Source organism: Vipera berus (genome assembly GCF_964194415.1).
Source record: "Vipera berus genome assembly, chromosome: 10".
NCBI lineage: Eukaryota > Metazoa > Chordata > Lepidosauria > Squamata > Viperidae > Vipera > Vipera berus.
In genome coordinates, this window is record NC_138213.1 from 17,052,810 (window position 1) to 17,068,624 (window position 15,815).

The 15,815-nt window shown below is 42.3% G+C and overlaps 1 protein-coding gene across 2 annotated transcripts in view; it reads right to left on the reverse strand.

Annotated features, from left to right (window-relative positions):
* GNAO1 (G protein subunit alpha o1) overlaps positions 1 to 15,815 on the reverse strand; it is a gene marked incomplete at both ends in the record, with an annotated part of 185,486 nt that overhangs the window by 70,278 nt on the left and 99,393 nt on the right. The window lies entirely within an intron of this gene.

The following is a 15,815-nucleotide window of genomic DNA, read 5'->3' on the forward strand; positions in this document are numbered from 1 at the left end:
TCAATCCAGACTGGCTCAAGATTGACTCAGCCTTCTATCCTTCTGAGGTCGGTAAAATGAGGACCCACATTGTTGGGGGCAATAGGCTGACTCTGTAAACTGCTTAGAGAGGGCTGTAAAGTGGTATGTAAGTCTAAGTACTATTGCTATTGCTACTGTTGCAGAATTGGCCATGCCCTATTTTTGAACAAGAAGGAGAAACAATAGAGGCAGAGGAGGCAGAGGAGGCATGCCGTCGGTCCTGTCAGCCCAATTAACACTGGAAAACTGCATCCACTTTTGGTCACCATGATGTAAAAAAGATGCTGAGACTTTACAAAGAGTGCAGAGAAGAGCAACAAAGATGATTAGGGGACTGGAGGCTAAAACGTATAAAGAACTTTTCAGGAATTGAGTGTGTTTAGTTTAATGAAAAGAAGGACTAGGGGTGACATGATAGCATTCTTCCAGTATCTCAGGGGTTGCCCCAAAGAAGAGGGAGTCAAGCTTTTCTCCAAAGCACCTGAAAGCAGGACAAGAAGCAACGGATGGAATCTAATCAAGGAGAGAAGCAACCTGGAACTAAGGAGAAACTTCCTGACAGTTAGAACAATTAACCAGTGGAACAACCTGCCTCCAGAGGTGGTGAATGCTCCAACACTGGAAGTTTTTAAGAAGAGACTGGACAGCCATTTGTCTGAAATGGTATAGGGTCTTCTGCTCGAGCAAGGAGTTGGACTAGAAGACCTCCAAGGTCCTTCTCTTCTCTTCTCTTCTCTTCTCTTCTCTTCTCTTCTCTTCTCTTCTCTTCTCTTCTCTTCTCTTCTCTTCTCTTCTTTTCTCTTCCTCCCATCCCATCCCATCCCATCCCATCCCATCCCATCCCATCCCATCCCATCCCATCCTATTCTATTCTATTCTATTCTATTCTATTCTATTCTATTCTATTCTATTCTATTCTATTCTATTCTATTCTATTCTATTCTATTCTATTCTTCTATTCTATTCTATTCTATTCTATTCTATTCTATTCTATTCTATTCTATTCTATTCTATTCTATTCTATTCTATTCTATTCTATTCTATTCTATTCTATTCTTCTATTCTATTCTATTCTATTCTATTCTATTCTATTCTATTCTATTCTATTCTATTCTATTCTATTCTATTCTATTCTATTCTATTCTATTCTATTCTATTCTATTCTATTCTATTCTTCTTTCAGTTAACGGGGTCCAGGAGGAGGGCCTCCTCTGCTGTGGCTCCTGCCCTCTAGAAAATTTTGCCCCCTGATGTGAAGTTGGCCCCAACCCTCCTATCTTTACATAAGGGTCTAAAGATGTGGCTGTGCCAATCGGCTTGGCAACCCAGTGGGGGAACAGCGCAATGCAGGTGGTTGATCGAGTAACAACAGATCCTACCTCCCCCCCAACTCCGACCCCGCCCTTCCCACGTATCCTTAGGTTTTACTGTCTGATTTTAATTGTTTTATGTTTTTGTTGCACATGTAACTCTAAGCCAACCAGACTTATCCTATGGTAAGATGGGCAACCAATACATTTTATAAATAAATAAAAATATTGATTAGTGATGTGACATTTGCAGCCCCTATCTTCTTGTTAACAATGCATTGATTTGGAGAAGCAGGGAATCAGTAGGGAATCCTGCTACGCTAGCATCATGCCAGATAATCGGGTATGGCAACAGAAATGTACTCATTTCTTTTTATCCTGCCTTTATTATATTTACAAATAGCTCAAGGGGGTGAACACAATCCAACACATCTTCCTGGTTCTATTTTGCCCACAAGAATAACCCTGTGAGGTGGGGCTGGCCAAAGATACCCAGCCGACTTTCATGCCTCAGCTGCAACTAGAACTCATCATCTCCTGTTGATGGACCCAAAGTCTCCCAGCTGCCTTTCAGGTCTAAGGTAGGACTAGAACTCACCTGGTTTCTAGGCCAGTACCGTCACCTCTACACCAAACTGGCTTCAAGATACACAAAGATCCAAGATACCCCAAAGAGCTGTTGAAGTTGCAGAGTTACGGAGGAAATCGAGCTGTGAAGGAAACCCCATTCCCTTTCAATCCATTCAATTGGAATCAATGGGACATTTTTATCTCAGTTCCAGAAAGACACCGGAATTTTCCTTCTCGAATTTTCCTTCCTTCAAGCATTTTAACCTGTAGGCCTAGACCAGGGATAGGCAACCTCGGCTCTTTTATGACTCATGGACTTCAACTCCCAGAATTCCTGAGCCAGCTCAGGAATTCTGGGAGTTGAAGTCCATGAGTCATAAAAGAGCCGAGGTTGCCTACCCCTGGCCTAGACCTCTCCAACTACAGGGGAAAAGCACTGCAGAAAAAGGAAGCCTTTGCTTTTCAAGAGTCGCTTGACAACGAGACGGGCAGCATATATAGTACATTTGATAATAAATAAATAAAGTAATAAACTTTGCATGAACAGAGAGTTAATTACGCTGCCTGCTACGTAACAGGGCATTTAAAAATAAATGGCCTACCTCCCCACGGACACCAGTTATGCTACAACCGGTGCAAAATGCGGCCGCGTGGGTGCTTATGGGAGTATCTCGGTACTCCCATGTTACACCACTCCTGTGCGAGCTGCATTGGCTTCCGGTTACCCTCCGAGTGCGATTCAAGGTGCTGGTAATCACCTTTAAAGCCCTACATGGCTTAGGCCCGGGGTACTTGCGAGACCACCTGCTGCCATTGTCAACCTCCCATCGCCCGGTTCGCTCCCACAGAGTCGGCCTCCTCAGGGTGCCGTCGGCCAGGCAATGCCGGCTGGCGACCCCCAGGGGGACAGCCTTCTCTGTGGGCATGCCAACCCTCTGGAATAAACTGCCTCCGGAGCTGCGGATGGCCCCTGACCTTCGGTCCTTCCACCGTGACCTGAAGACCTGGTTGTTCCAACAAGCGGGCCTGGACTGACTACGTTTTTTAATTAGGCATTTTTACTGGGTTAAATTGTCTTGTATTTATTGTATCTATTGTTTAATTCTTGTTTTAAATTTTTTACTTTATGTTTTTTTAATTTTTATGGTTGTGAGCCGCCCTTGAGTCCTCAGGGAGAAGGGCGGCATATAAATTTAATCAAATCAAATCAAGAAAAGCTGATCGCCCTAGAAAAACTTCTATAATGGGGAAAAGAGGAGAGCCTTAGAAGGTGCAGCAAGAAGATCCCCTGTTTTTTTTCCTTTTTCTTTTTCGAAGGCTGCGTGTGTTGATATTGCATGCACCAGTTTAACTAGCAGAAGCAAATTTCCTTTGGGGAAGAACCCAGCTAAGCTAAAAAGACAGAATTGCTTTTCCTTGAACAGAGACACAGCAATCAACTGGAAATCCAAGCCCTCTCTTGTTTGGGATCTGTCATGCGCAACTGCTGAAATTTTAACAAATCATAACAGAATCAGAATGCATCTCTTCCCCATCTCTAATTGGGAAGGAACAGGCAACCCAGGACCCACAAATTGCCTTTAGCTCTCCCCATTTTCACCCCAGCCCTTGGAGTCCTTTAAAATCGCACTGCCAAAATTCAGTGGCAAGCCTGTTTTTTTTAACGCATGGATTTTCTTGTTCTTTTGCAAAAAAAAAACCAAAACAAAACACCCCAAAACAAACCCTGCCCTTGATAAAAACTGAATTGCTGGACCTTCTCTATGGAAAGCCTATTCTTGCTAGATTTTGATAATAATAGAACCCCCTGTAATTAATAAATTGGGGATATAGATCTTCACGCTAGCTTAAGTAACGTGTCACACCCCAATCTTTACCGTTTGCTTCCAAAACGATTCGCTCCTGTTTCCTATTTGTCATCTATTCCGATTTTGAAATTTTGTAAGGTCTTTATTTTCGTTAACTTGGATATTTTGCTCACAGCAGTCCTTGGACATTTTAAGAGTACTCCTACGGACCTTTGGTTAATGTCCATGTGGTGATCACTCAATAGAAAGTCTAAATGCAAGAAAGTTATTTTTTATTTTACTGACATAATAAGAATTGTACTAATTTAAAGATGCGACAGTAAATACTAAGAGGAAAAGAGGGGAAACATTTAATGTAATAGTTTGAGATCCGTACTAAAGGTATTTGTGTGTTATTGAATTATTGACCAACTCAGCCGCCATGTTGCTTTTCCAATATTTAAATGTAAAACTAGAAAACCAATCAAATTTTCTTTAAAAAAAGAAAGAAAGTCTAAGCCTTATCCTTAGATATACTGTTGCTTTTATTTGGTATTTAATAAAACCACCACCTTGCTTAGTAATAGAGATTTAGGTCCCAATTATTGGCTTAAGTCAAGGACTACCACTAATAGATTCACGCGTTCAGCTCTACAATTCCTAGAATAAAAAGAGGTCAAGAGCTTTCATAGAAGAGGTGAATATCCCCCGCAGAATTTCTCGAAAGATGGAAGCTGCCAGTTAAAACCTGCCAAGCTGGTCCCAGAAATCCATTCAAGGATGCTTATGGGACAATAGAGTTGCGCACAAATTGAGACGAGTCAACTGAATGATTCAGCAGCCATTTTAAAAGTCTGGCCCCTGCAGAGAGAAATTAGGGCTATTCTTTTCAAAGCCGTTTTAAAAAGGTTCACTGCAGGCCAGCGGTGGTTGCCTGAGAAGCAGAGTGACATCGCAGTGGGCCCAGGCAACCCAACCCCAAGAGGATCTGAGCTGAAAGGTGAATGATGAACCGAACCTTTTTGGTAAATCTCTTGCAGATTCCTTTTAACAGGAAGTAGCGTGGAATGTTTGAAACAAATTACTGGCAAATTAAAATGCGATCAGCAAGAGGTCCATTTCTCCAAATGAGCTGATGGGTCTCATTTGAGGAAGTAACTCTTTTCTCTTGCCCTCTGCAAACTTTCTTTGGCTTCATTTTGGCCTCTAAGACTAAAGGAACTTCTTGAAAACTTCTCAAGAATCATAGCACATTAACAATGCTCTCTGACACCTAAATAAAAAGCCTGCTTTTTTTCTTTTTAACCAACTGTAAAGAGGCTGAATTCACTTAAAGCATCCTGGTAAAGTGAATAAACCTGTTTTATGCATTTGCATAATACCCTGGTTCTGGAAGGAACCAGTCTGGGCTAAATGGGTGGGTGGGTAAACCCAAGAAAGCGAACGACAAAAAAGATACAGTTGAAACTAACCCAGCTTAGCGAATTGTGGGAATGCAGCTGAGTTTGCTTGGCCTGCTAAGGGTCTTGTGTGAATATATGTGCGGTGAAGGTCAACAAAGATGATAAAGGGACTGGAGGCTAAATTGTATGATGAATTGTTGAGGAAACTAGGCATGTTTAGGCTGTTGGAGAGAAGGACTAAGGGTGACAGTACTGTCTTCCAGTATTGTGGGACTATTGCAGAGAAGAAGGGGTTGGCTTATTCCCCAAAGCACCAGAGGGCAGGACAAGAAGCAATGGGTAGAAGCTCGTTAGAGGTTCAACCCAGAACTAAGTAGAAATTTTCTGACAGTGAGAACAATTAATAGAATAGCTTGTCTCCTGGAGTTGTGGGTGCTCCATCACTGGATGTTTTGAAAAATAGACTGGACAACCATTTGACTAGGATGGTATAAGATCTCCTGTCTTGAGCAGGGGGTTGGACTAGAAGACCTCCAAGATCCCTTCCAGCCCTATGAGTCTATGTTCTATAGCTGGGGTGGAGGAGCTGCACCAAAATTGAAGTAATGCAGTATTTTTTCTTCCTCTCCGCTCTCCAAATAATCCTCCACCCATATTTCCATTGAAGGCATTCCATTCCAGGTTGTTGGTTGAGAGCTCCTAAGGTTTTTTACAAGAGGAGGCCAACAGCCTGCTTTGTCAGTAATTCTGCAGTGTGCAGCATTTGGACAAAAGCCCAGAGATGTTTCCAACACTTTCGAAGCTCTGGAGAGTGGAAAAGAACTCCATCGAACCAGCATCCAATCACAGTTTGCAGGGCAAATATCGCCACTTCGGGACCGCAAGATGTGATAATTGGAAGAGATTCAAAGCCATACTTCTCATTCTCACTGACGTAGGCATTCTATAACTGATTGGCAGCAGCGGAGAAGGCCAGGCTGAATAATCTTCCAAGAAAAAACACAGCCTCGTAGATAGTGAAGTGACACCTTCACTCAAATGCAGATAAGCTGTTCCCTGGCCCATCTCTGGACATTTCAGCTTAGAATAGCACAATTGCCCAACTTCAATTCCCACCATCCTGGAATTTCTGGAAGGCATCGCTGGGGAACAGTTGCGACCAGCTGCTTTCCATAGAAGACCTGAACATTGTGCTGGTCCAAAGGAGGGCTGAGAAGACCTCTGCAGACCCTCACATCCTGGGCAGAAAATGCCTCATCTCCTCCCCTTAGGGATGCTGCTACGGGGCATCGCATGTCAAAACAACCAGACATAAAGATAGTTCCCTCGCCCCACCAGCCCCGTGGCATCACTCTGCTGAACACTTAATTCCCACAGTGCTGTCTAATGTCTATTAACCCATGTGGTGTGACCGTAGTATTATCCTTATTATTATCTTTTTAACTCCCCCCTTTTATTGGCATCACTATTCATCATTATTAATTACTTATTATTGTTGTTGTTGTAGTTTGTCACACAATCAGCCAGATGTTTAGACTGGATTTGACATTTTTGTCCACTTAGCAAGTCCTTTCCAAGGACCTGGGATAGGCAGATCTGGATGTTCACTATATTACTATTATTATTATTATTGTAGTTGTTGCTGCTGCTGCTGTTGTTGTTGTTATTATTATTATTATTATTATTATTATTATTATTATTATTATTATTATTATTATTATTATTATTATTATTATTACACAGTCAATGATTTTGTCTATCTATCGAGTCCTTATCAAGGACCTAGGATAGGCAGATGTGGATGTTTGATAGTGTTACAGATAGGCCGTCTTTTGCAATTGACTGATGGCAAATGTGTCAATGCCAATGGTGTCCAAGTGGTGCTCCAGTTGTTTTGGGATTGTACCCAAGGTACCTATTACTACTGGTACTACCCTTGTTTGCCTTTGCCACAGTCGTTCTATTTCTGTCTGTAAGTCTTTGTATTTTGTTATCTTCTCCAGTCCTTTCTCTTCCATTCTGCTGTCTCCAGGCACTGCCACGTCCACTATCCAGACTGACCTAGATAACTGCTTATTTCAGGGACAGTGATGAATTTAAACCAGATAGAAGACACAGTTTATTTCTGGTCCCTCCTTCTCGGTAGCCCCTTTGAGGAGTCTGTTGCTAGATTTCCATGGTTCGGCTGTATCTCCTCACTTCCCTTTGTGCCCATAATGGTGAGTTACTGATCCCACCAGAGCTTCCTCATTCTTTCATTAATGTCACAGCCTTTTTCTAGATTTCTTTTGTTGCATCTCCCTGTGGCAACTTGTAGGCATTCACCGTTTTTTTAATTAATGAAGCCCATTCACGGAGAAACAAAGCAAAACGACAAAAGTGCCTAAAAGCCCAAACTCTTCATTACAGTTCAGCCCTCCTGCCGCAGTCTTTATTCAGAAAATGAAAGAGAAGATGATAAATGGTATAAGGTTTCCTGCCTGAGCAGGGAGTTGGACTAGATGACCTCCAAGGTCCCTTCCAACTTTACTATTATGATTATGAAATAGATAAGAGAGAGAAAAGAAATGGCAGAATAAACGGTTCTCTTTCTGTTCAAAATCAGTTAAGATTTTTCAGTTTTGGAGGTGTCTCCCCACCTGTATTTCCTGACTTCTTTCTTTCTTTCTTTCTTTCTTTCTTTCTTTCTTTCTTTCTTTCTTTCTTTCTTTCTTTCTTTCTTTCTTTCTTTCTTTCTTTCTTTCTTTCTTTCTTTCTTTCTTTCTTTCTTTCTTTCTTTCTTTCTTTCTTTCTTTCTTTCTTTCTTTCTTTCTTTCTTTCTTTCTTTCTTTCTTTCTTTCTTCTTCCTTCCTTCCTTCCTTTCTCTCTCTCTCTCTGTGTCTTTGTCTCTTTCTCTCTCTGTCTTTGTCTCTCTCTCTCTCTTTCTTTCTTTCTTTCTTTCTTTCTTTCTTTCTTCTTCCTTCCTTCCTTCCTTCCTTCCTTCCTTCCTTCCTTCCTTCCTTCCTTCCTTCCTTCCTTCCTTCCTTTCTCTCTCTCTCTCTCTCTGTCTTTGTCTCTCTCTCTCTCTCTCTTTCTTTCTTTCTTTCTTTCTTTCTTTCTTTCTTTCTTTCTTTCTTTCTTTCTTTCTTTCTTTCTTTCTTTCTTTCTTTCTTTCTTTCTCCTATGGCATTTATAGAAATCATGCAATCACTGATATACAACATCAACAAAACACATTACACACAGACATATGTGTGTGTGTGTGTATGTGTGTGTATAATATATGAAATAAAATATTAAATTAAGATAAAATTGGCATAATAAGGTGCCATAGAATCGCAATAGGTATGAAGAAAATGAGGTAGAAGCTGACCTAACCCAGGATAGATCTATGCATTTCATAGATACTGTTCTCTGAAGTAACGGAAAGGCCACGTGATCTCTCAACATGATGGAAGTTTTGAAGAAGACATGAGGAGGACATGGTTATGTTCCCCAAATGACACCATGTTTTGCTTTTGCCTAAAAGTCTTGGCAAGCTAATAAAGTTACGACCCCTTATGGATCTACATGTATCAAAAAACCCACCCTATATCCCAAGGATCAATGTGAGCTCCACTCCTCATTAGATTTTTCTGTTGGAGTAAACTGTGGCAAGTTCAGAATTTAGAATAGAATAGAGCTGGAAGGGACCTTGGAGGTCTTCTAGTCCATCCCCTGCTCGAGCAGGAGAACCTATACCATCTCAGACAAGTGACTGTCTAGCCTTTTCTTAAAAACCTCCAGTGATGGAGCGCCCACGATTTCTGGGGGGTAAGCTGTTCCACTGGTTGATTTTCACTGTTAGGAAGTTTCTCCTTAATTCCAGGCTGCTTCTCTCTTTGATCAGTTTCCAACCGTTGTTTCTTGTCCTGCCTTCTGGTGCTTTGGTGAATAACGTGACCCCCTCGTCTTTGTGGCAAACCCTCAAATACTGGAACATTGCTATCATGTCTCCCCTGTTTCTTCTTTTCTTTACACTAGCCAAACTCAAGTCCCATAGCCGTTCTTCGTATGTTTTCGTCTCCAGGCCTTTGATCATTTTAGTTGCTCTTCTCTGAACTTTTGCTACAAGAAACTACAAGCTACCCCACCAACCTAATACCCAAGGATCAGCATATTGTTCAGATCAGGAAATTAGGCTAATTGAGCCAAGTATGAGTAGGATAACTACATCTATTCTTCTGAAAACTATCAGTATCACGAGAACCAACTGGCAATGTGGTCCAATCTAACGGAAGAATTCAGGGAAACTCTGGTACTTAAACAAAGTGCCACTGGGAGAGGATGTCCTATTTTATTCCTTCTCAAGAGGAAGAACTAGAGGATGTCATGGTTTCCAAATCCAAAAGCTTCTTTTCTGAGAGGCTGCAATTATGTCGTCTTTTACATCAGCGGCAGTTCTCTATCCCTCCCCTGGATGAATTCAATTTAATTTAGTTTAATTAGGGGACTTATATGCCGCCCTATCTCCCGAAGGACTCAGGGCAGCTAACAACAATAAAACAACAATAGAACAATAAATACAAATATTTGAAAGAGATTAAATTTACAAAGCCCCACTAAAAACCAATAAAAAATAAAAACAAAATTAAAACCCCCGTCTTCAGTCCAGGCCGGCCAGTTGGAAAAAGTATGTCTTTAGGTTGCGACGAAAGGACCAGAGATCTGGGGCCATCCGAAGTTCTCGGGGGAGCTGGTTCCAAAGGGCAGGCACCCCAACAGAGAAGACCCTCCCCCTGGGGGTCGCCAGCCGACATTGTCTGCCCGACGGCACCCTGAGGAGACCCTCTCTGTGTGAGCGCAAAGGGCGATGGGAAGTCGTTCCTGACAGCAGACGGTCCTGTAAATATCCTGGACCTAAGCCATGTAGCCATATACATACCATAGTATGTATAACTGCTGGGTTTATACTTCTCATTTTGGCTATTGTAACCGTAGGAAATGAATGAATAAATCTTATTTGTTCTGAGCACCTTTGAGTTCATGTAGCAACCTGGACTATAAATCAAGAGAGGACTTGGGCTTCTCTCTACAAGGTCAACTGAACCAGTCAGCAGTGCAGGGAAGCGAGCTAGGTAGGACGTCACCATTTAGTGAAATGAAGCCTACCATGTCTGTAGTCATTGGTTTCACTGTTTAATGACCTTAAGGTTAGGAAGATTTATTTCTAACATATGTCTCCCTACTAGACATGAAGATGAGTCAGAAAAGAAAGAAAACTATAGACAATTAGCAGATCAGGAATACTATTGTAAACTTGTGTCCAAAAAAGTTTTCAAAGACACAATCCTTCCATACCTTTTAATGAACCGGATTTCCAGCTTCTATTCCATCTTTCTGAGACAACCCCCAGTTTTGGCCATTAAAAGTGATTTTAAAAGGTTGTGTGAATGTTGCTTCTTTGAGTATACTTTGTGGTTCTTGTAACTGAAAACTAATCTGTGTCTTGCTTTCTAAACAACAAAGGAGAGGTCTTGATTTTCTTCTGGGCAACATCTTTCCAAGAACTTGAACAAGGCCACCACATTTCTCCTTTGATCTCTGCTTCTGAAAGCTAAACATTTCCAGTTTCTTCATTTGCTCTTCCTAGGACAAGGATGCTGGGAATTGTAATTCAGCAACATCTGGAGAGAAACAGTGGTGTAGTCCTTGTCTTGACCCAAGTCTGCTTAGTTTCTGCAAAGGGTCTGCTTCATACATTCTTCACAACCATTAGGCATCTACAGTCACACAGAACATGCCGTTTTCTTTCTTTCTTTCTTCATGGTTATGTACACACAACAAGTTTAACACCAAGTCCCAGAGAGGTTGCAGCTGCATTAGCAGCATGTTAAGTTTGCTTGCTTGTGGCTCACTTGGGTTAATATTTGTGGTTTATCATTTTATCCAGTCCTAACAGACTTGGTTTATGATTCAGTCTAGCACAGGGGTAGGCAACCTTGGCTCTTTTATGACTCGTGGACTTCAACTCCCAGAATTCCTGAGCCAACCTGGCTCAGCTTGGAAACCTCTCCCTTCCCCCTCAGCGTGGCTGGCTCAGGAATTCTGGGAGTTGAAGTCCATGAGTCATAAAAGAGCCAAGGTTGCCTACCCCTGGTCTAGCACATGAATCTATGCAGCGGATTAATTCTGCAGTTGGAAGAAGTATGTTCTACGAAGACCATCAAAATGCTCATTATTTGAAGTTCTTCGGGCAGTGTTCCGAATCACTGGAGATTCTGGATACCGAAGCTGATATTTTTGACATGCAAAAATACGGCATGTAGTTCTGATCACCATGGTACAAAAACAATGCTGAGGTACTGGAAAGTGTGCAAAGAAGAGCAACAAAGATGATTAGGGCTCTGAAGGGTAAAGTGAACGATGAACCTTTGCGGGAACTGGGTATGTCTAGTGAAGAGAATGACAGGGGGGAGATGGTAAATGTCTTCCAGTATTTGAGGGGCTCTCCTAGAGAAGAGGGGATTGACTTATTCCTGAGAGCAGGAAAAGAAGTAATGGCTGGAAGCTTGTTAAAAAGAGATTCAGTCTGGAGCTGACAGTAAAAACGATTAATCAATAGAAGAATTTGCCTCCCTGGAGTTGTCTGTGCTCCATAGCTGGAGGTTTTCAAGCACAGACTGGACAACCATTAGACTCGGATGGCTTGGAATGGAATGCTCCTGCCTTGAGCAGGGGGTCAAACTACTAGAAGACCTCAAGGTCCCTTCCAGCCTCATAATTGTATGTTTCTATATTCTAAAGTAGGTGCTTCTCCTTGGGCTCCTATTCCAAGAAACCCTTTCGTGAAATTAAGTAATCATTTTAGAGCCTGTCAGATCCTGTTTCTCTTGCGCTCTCTGTTTTTTTTTCCTTTTAAATCAATTTTTGGCAGTTACCCTTATAAAGGATTTAAAATTAGAAAGAGGAATATGGAACGTTAGTTGTTCAAAGCAAAATTTAATTAGGAAGAAATACGCACCTGTCTATCTGGAAACTAATTAAAAATAATTGAGTTGCCAAGATGTGCTTGACCACCGTAGTCCTTTGGTGAAGAGAGTCTCGCTAAGTTTACAAAGGCAGCTTTCTTGCATGAAAGGGTCACTTCCTATTCTGACCTGGAAGAGGTCCCTTCCTTGCGGAGTCCTTGGCTGCACCAACAGTGGGATAGTATCAAGATCACATCATTGGAATACTGCATCCAATTTTGGGTTGCCGTGAGACAAAAAAGATGCTGAGACCCTGAAAGTGTGCACAGAAGAGCAACAAAGATGATAAGGGGTCTAGAGACTAAATCATATGATGAACAGTTGAGGGAGCTAGGTACGAGAGAAGAACTAGGGGTGACATGATAGCTGTTTTCCAGTACTTGAGGGTCTGTTACAGAGAAGAGGGGCCCACTTGTTGTCTGAAGCACCTGAAGGCAGGACAAGAAGCAATGGGTAGAAGTTCATTAAAGAGAGACCCAACTTAGAACTAAGGAGAAACTTCCTGACAGTGAGAACAATTAACCAGTGGAACAACCTGCCTCCAGAAGCTGTGGGTGCTCCACCACTGGAGGTTTTTAAGAAGAGCTTGAACAACCCTTGGTCTGAAATGGTATGGGGTGGGAGTAGAAGACCTCCAAGGTCTCTCTTCCAATTCTGTAACTCTTTAATTCTTTAATTCTATTATCTTAGTCCATGTGTATTTTAGGACTTTTTAAAGTATTTGTAAGTCTTGGAATTCTCCCAAACATCTCAATTCTCCCCACCCACCACCCCTTCTTCCTGAAAATGCCTAAGCTACGTATCTCTCAGGGCAGGACTGCAGAGTTTGCTTTGCTTGCAATTTTGTCTCCTTAAAATTATCTGCTCTGCTTTTCCTGGCTGGGGTAAAACTGTAGCCGTGTTGCCAGGCTGCCAGTCTCCTAGCTATGCCAATGTCTAACCACAGCAACACGACAGACTGGCAAAACCACGAACCAGAATGATGGCTCTGATAGGATGTTTTTGTTAAGATGTGTTTTGTGCAAAACCCTAGACAGAACGGAAAGGTGATTTTCTGCTTCTTGCAAGAGAAAAGAGTCCATCGTTTCTCCTGGACTCCCTTCAGATTTCTGATGACGTTTCAAAGAACCCCAGTGTTTTTCAAGTCTTCAGATAAATTGCTTTTCAGGATGTGTCCATCACAAAAAATACAGCATCCTCTTTGCTAACTTCATGAGCATGGCAATATTCCAGCCTGTTTTCTCCCCCCCCCCCCGTGTTTTTTTTAGATTTTCCATAGAGCTTTGCTTTTGATCCGTAACGACGTGTTTGCGATGTCTTAATAAACAAACAGTATCCTTCTAAACACCTTCTTCTAATTTGTGAAACTGTGCAAATGAAAACAAAAATGGACCTTTTTTTTAAAAAAAGCAGATCGCTTAGCTTTAATTCTCTTCTAATGTGTTAATTTCCCTACCATACACTTTTAATTTTTTTTTTTGCCTCGGTGGATGCAAAGCAGTGACGGGATTCAGCCGATTCACACCACCTCGGCAGGACCGGTAGCTATTTTTTTTGTTGCCCAGGCCTGGAGTGGACTTCCAGAAGCAGCATCCACACAGAGAACCGGTCGCCCACCTATTTGAATCCCACCACTGATGCAAAGCACGTTTTGAAATATCTTTTTTGTTTTCTCTCATACTCTTAACGTACAGAATAACAGAGTTGGAAGTTGGCCCTGGAGGTCTTCTAGTCCAGTCCCCTGCTCAGGCAGGTGATCCTACACCATGTCAGACAAACAACTATCCAGTCTCTTCTTAAAATCCTCCACTGATGAAGCACCCACAACATCTGGAGGCAAGTCGTTCCGCTGGTTATTTGTTCTGTCAGGGATTTTCTCCTTAGTTCTAGGTTGTTTCTTTGCTTAGATTTTTTGTAAATCTGTACATCTACAGTTTCTCCAATCTGGTGCTCTTTTGACGGCAGCTTCCCAATTTCCTGTCTGGTATGAGGACCTTATTGATTGGGAAAGCTGAGATATAACCTGGGGGAGTGGCCTTTGACTGGCTGATTTTGCACAAAGACAGTTAAAAGATCCAGCACACAGCCCACCCCTTGCAATTCGTCACTTACGGTAGGGACCAAAGTTACAATGACTCCCCTCTCATGTGACCCTGATTTATGACGCTTTTGCCTAAAACCAGCATATAAGGGCTATGGCTATTGCTATTCTCCTTTGCCCTTCCAATCACAGAACATCCAGTGCCAACTTTCCCTAAGGCTGCTTTAACCTCGTGCTTCTCCATGACATGTCATGTGTGTGCAAGCCTACAGCAGTGATTCAGAGAACATGAGTGAACCACACTCATTATTTTTCTGAGGCCGATAAACCAATTCCCAGGGGACAAAGCCACCTGTTCTGCCAGGAGCCATTCAAGCGCGGCCGTCGGCTGGATGAGAAACCCTGTGGTTTATGGACAGGTGTGAACCAAAGGTTTGCTAGGACCACAATGCTCAAATCTGACCCCCCCCCACCCGCTGCCCAGAGACAACAGGGAAGAATGGCTGTTTCTCAGCACAACGTTGCACGCCAAACTGCGGTGGAATAACAAAGAGACAGAGGATCAAGATGAGGATAATTGTTGGTGCTTCCAGGAATAAGTTCACAGCTAAACAACCCCCATAATCAGTGAACACAGCTGAGGCAATCTGAGGGGGATGGAACTGTGTCAGCAAATCAGTTTAGGATTGCCATACACTTATAGGCATCTACTTGGAAGTAAATCTCTTTCAGCATGATAACAGAGACGGTGGCATTTCTGTACAGCTACAGTTAACAAATCAGGTTTTTCTACCCAGATAAATATGCGCTCCTCTTTAGGGGCCTGATTTGAAGCTAGTGAATGCGAATGTTAATCCAATGCTAAATGGCCATTTTAGGAATTTCTCTCCCCCCCCCTCTTTTTGGGATGTTTGTCATTATTTTAGAATTTAGCTTTGTTTTAACCTTCCTTTAATTTTTATTTTCTAAGGTTAAGTTTTGTACATTGTTTTATTGGTTACATTATATTTTATTTTATTGGTTACATTATATTGGACAGTGCCCAGAGCCCCTCTTTGAGGTAAATGGGCGGTTTAGAAAATAGGAACTATAAATAAACAAATCCATGTGTATGTTCAGCTAAATGCTGGTGGAAAATGTAAATGCCTATTTTTCACACAGTGTCAGGCATGAAACACTAGGCTCACATACAAAGGCTCAGTTAAGCTGATTTATTGCTAAAGGCCTGAGCACAGGAATCGCCTCAGCTAACAGTCAACACCTACTTAGAATTACATAAAAGTTAACAGCAGTCAAAGGGAGCGGGACCTAGTTTACTTGTGGCTACATAGAGATTCTAGGCTGATTTCTCCTTTCACTCTGCCCTAGGTTTTGCCATCCTTTTTCCTACGCACCTTCCCCCGTCTCTTGAGTAATGCAGAAATTCACTCAAACAAACCAAGAAATAAATCCTGGGAGATAGTGATGAAACAAACAAGGGCCATTTTGATTTGGGATTTGGAAAATCCCTCCCATTAATTCAGACATGTCAAACACAAGGCCCGGGGGCCGGATCTGGCCCGCGAAGTGGTTTCATGCGGCCCACGAAGCCATCCTGGAAACAGTGAGGGAATGGCTCCCACGGCCTTGGCCCTGGCCCAGAGACCCACCTTCTGCCAGAGACCCTCAGATCTGTCCCACTCCTGCCCAGGCCC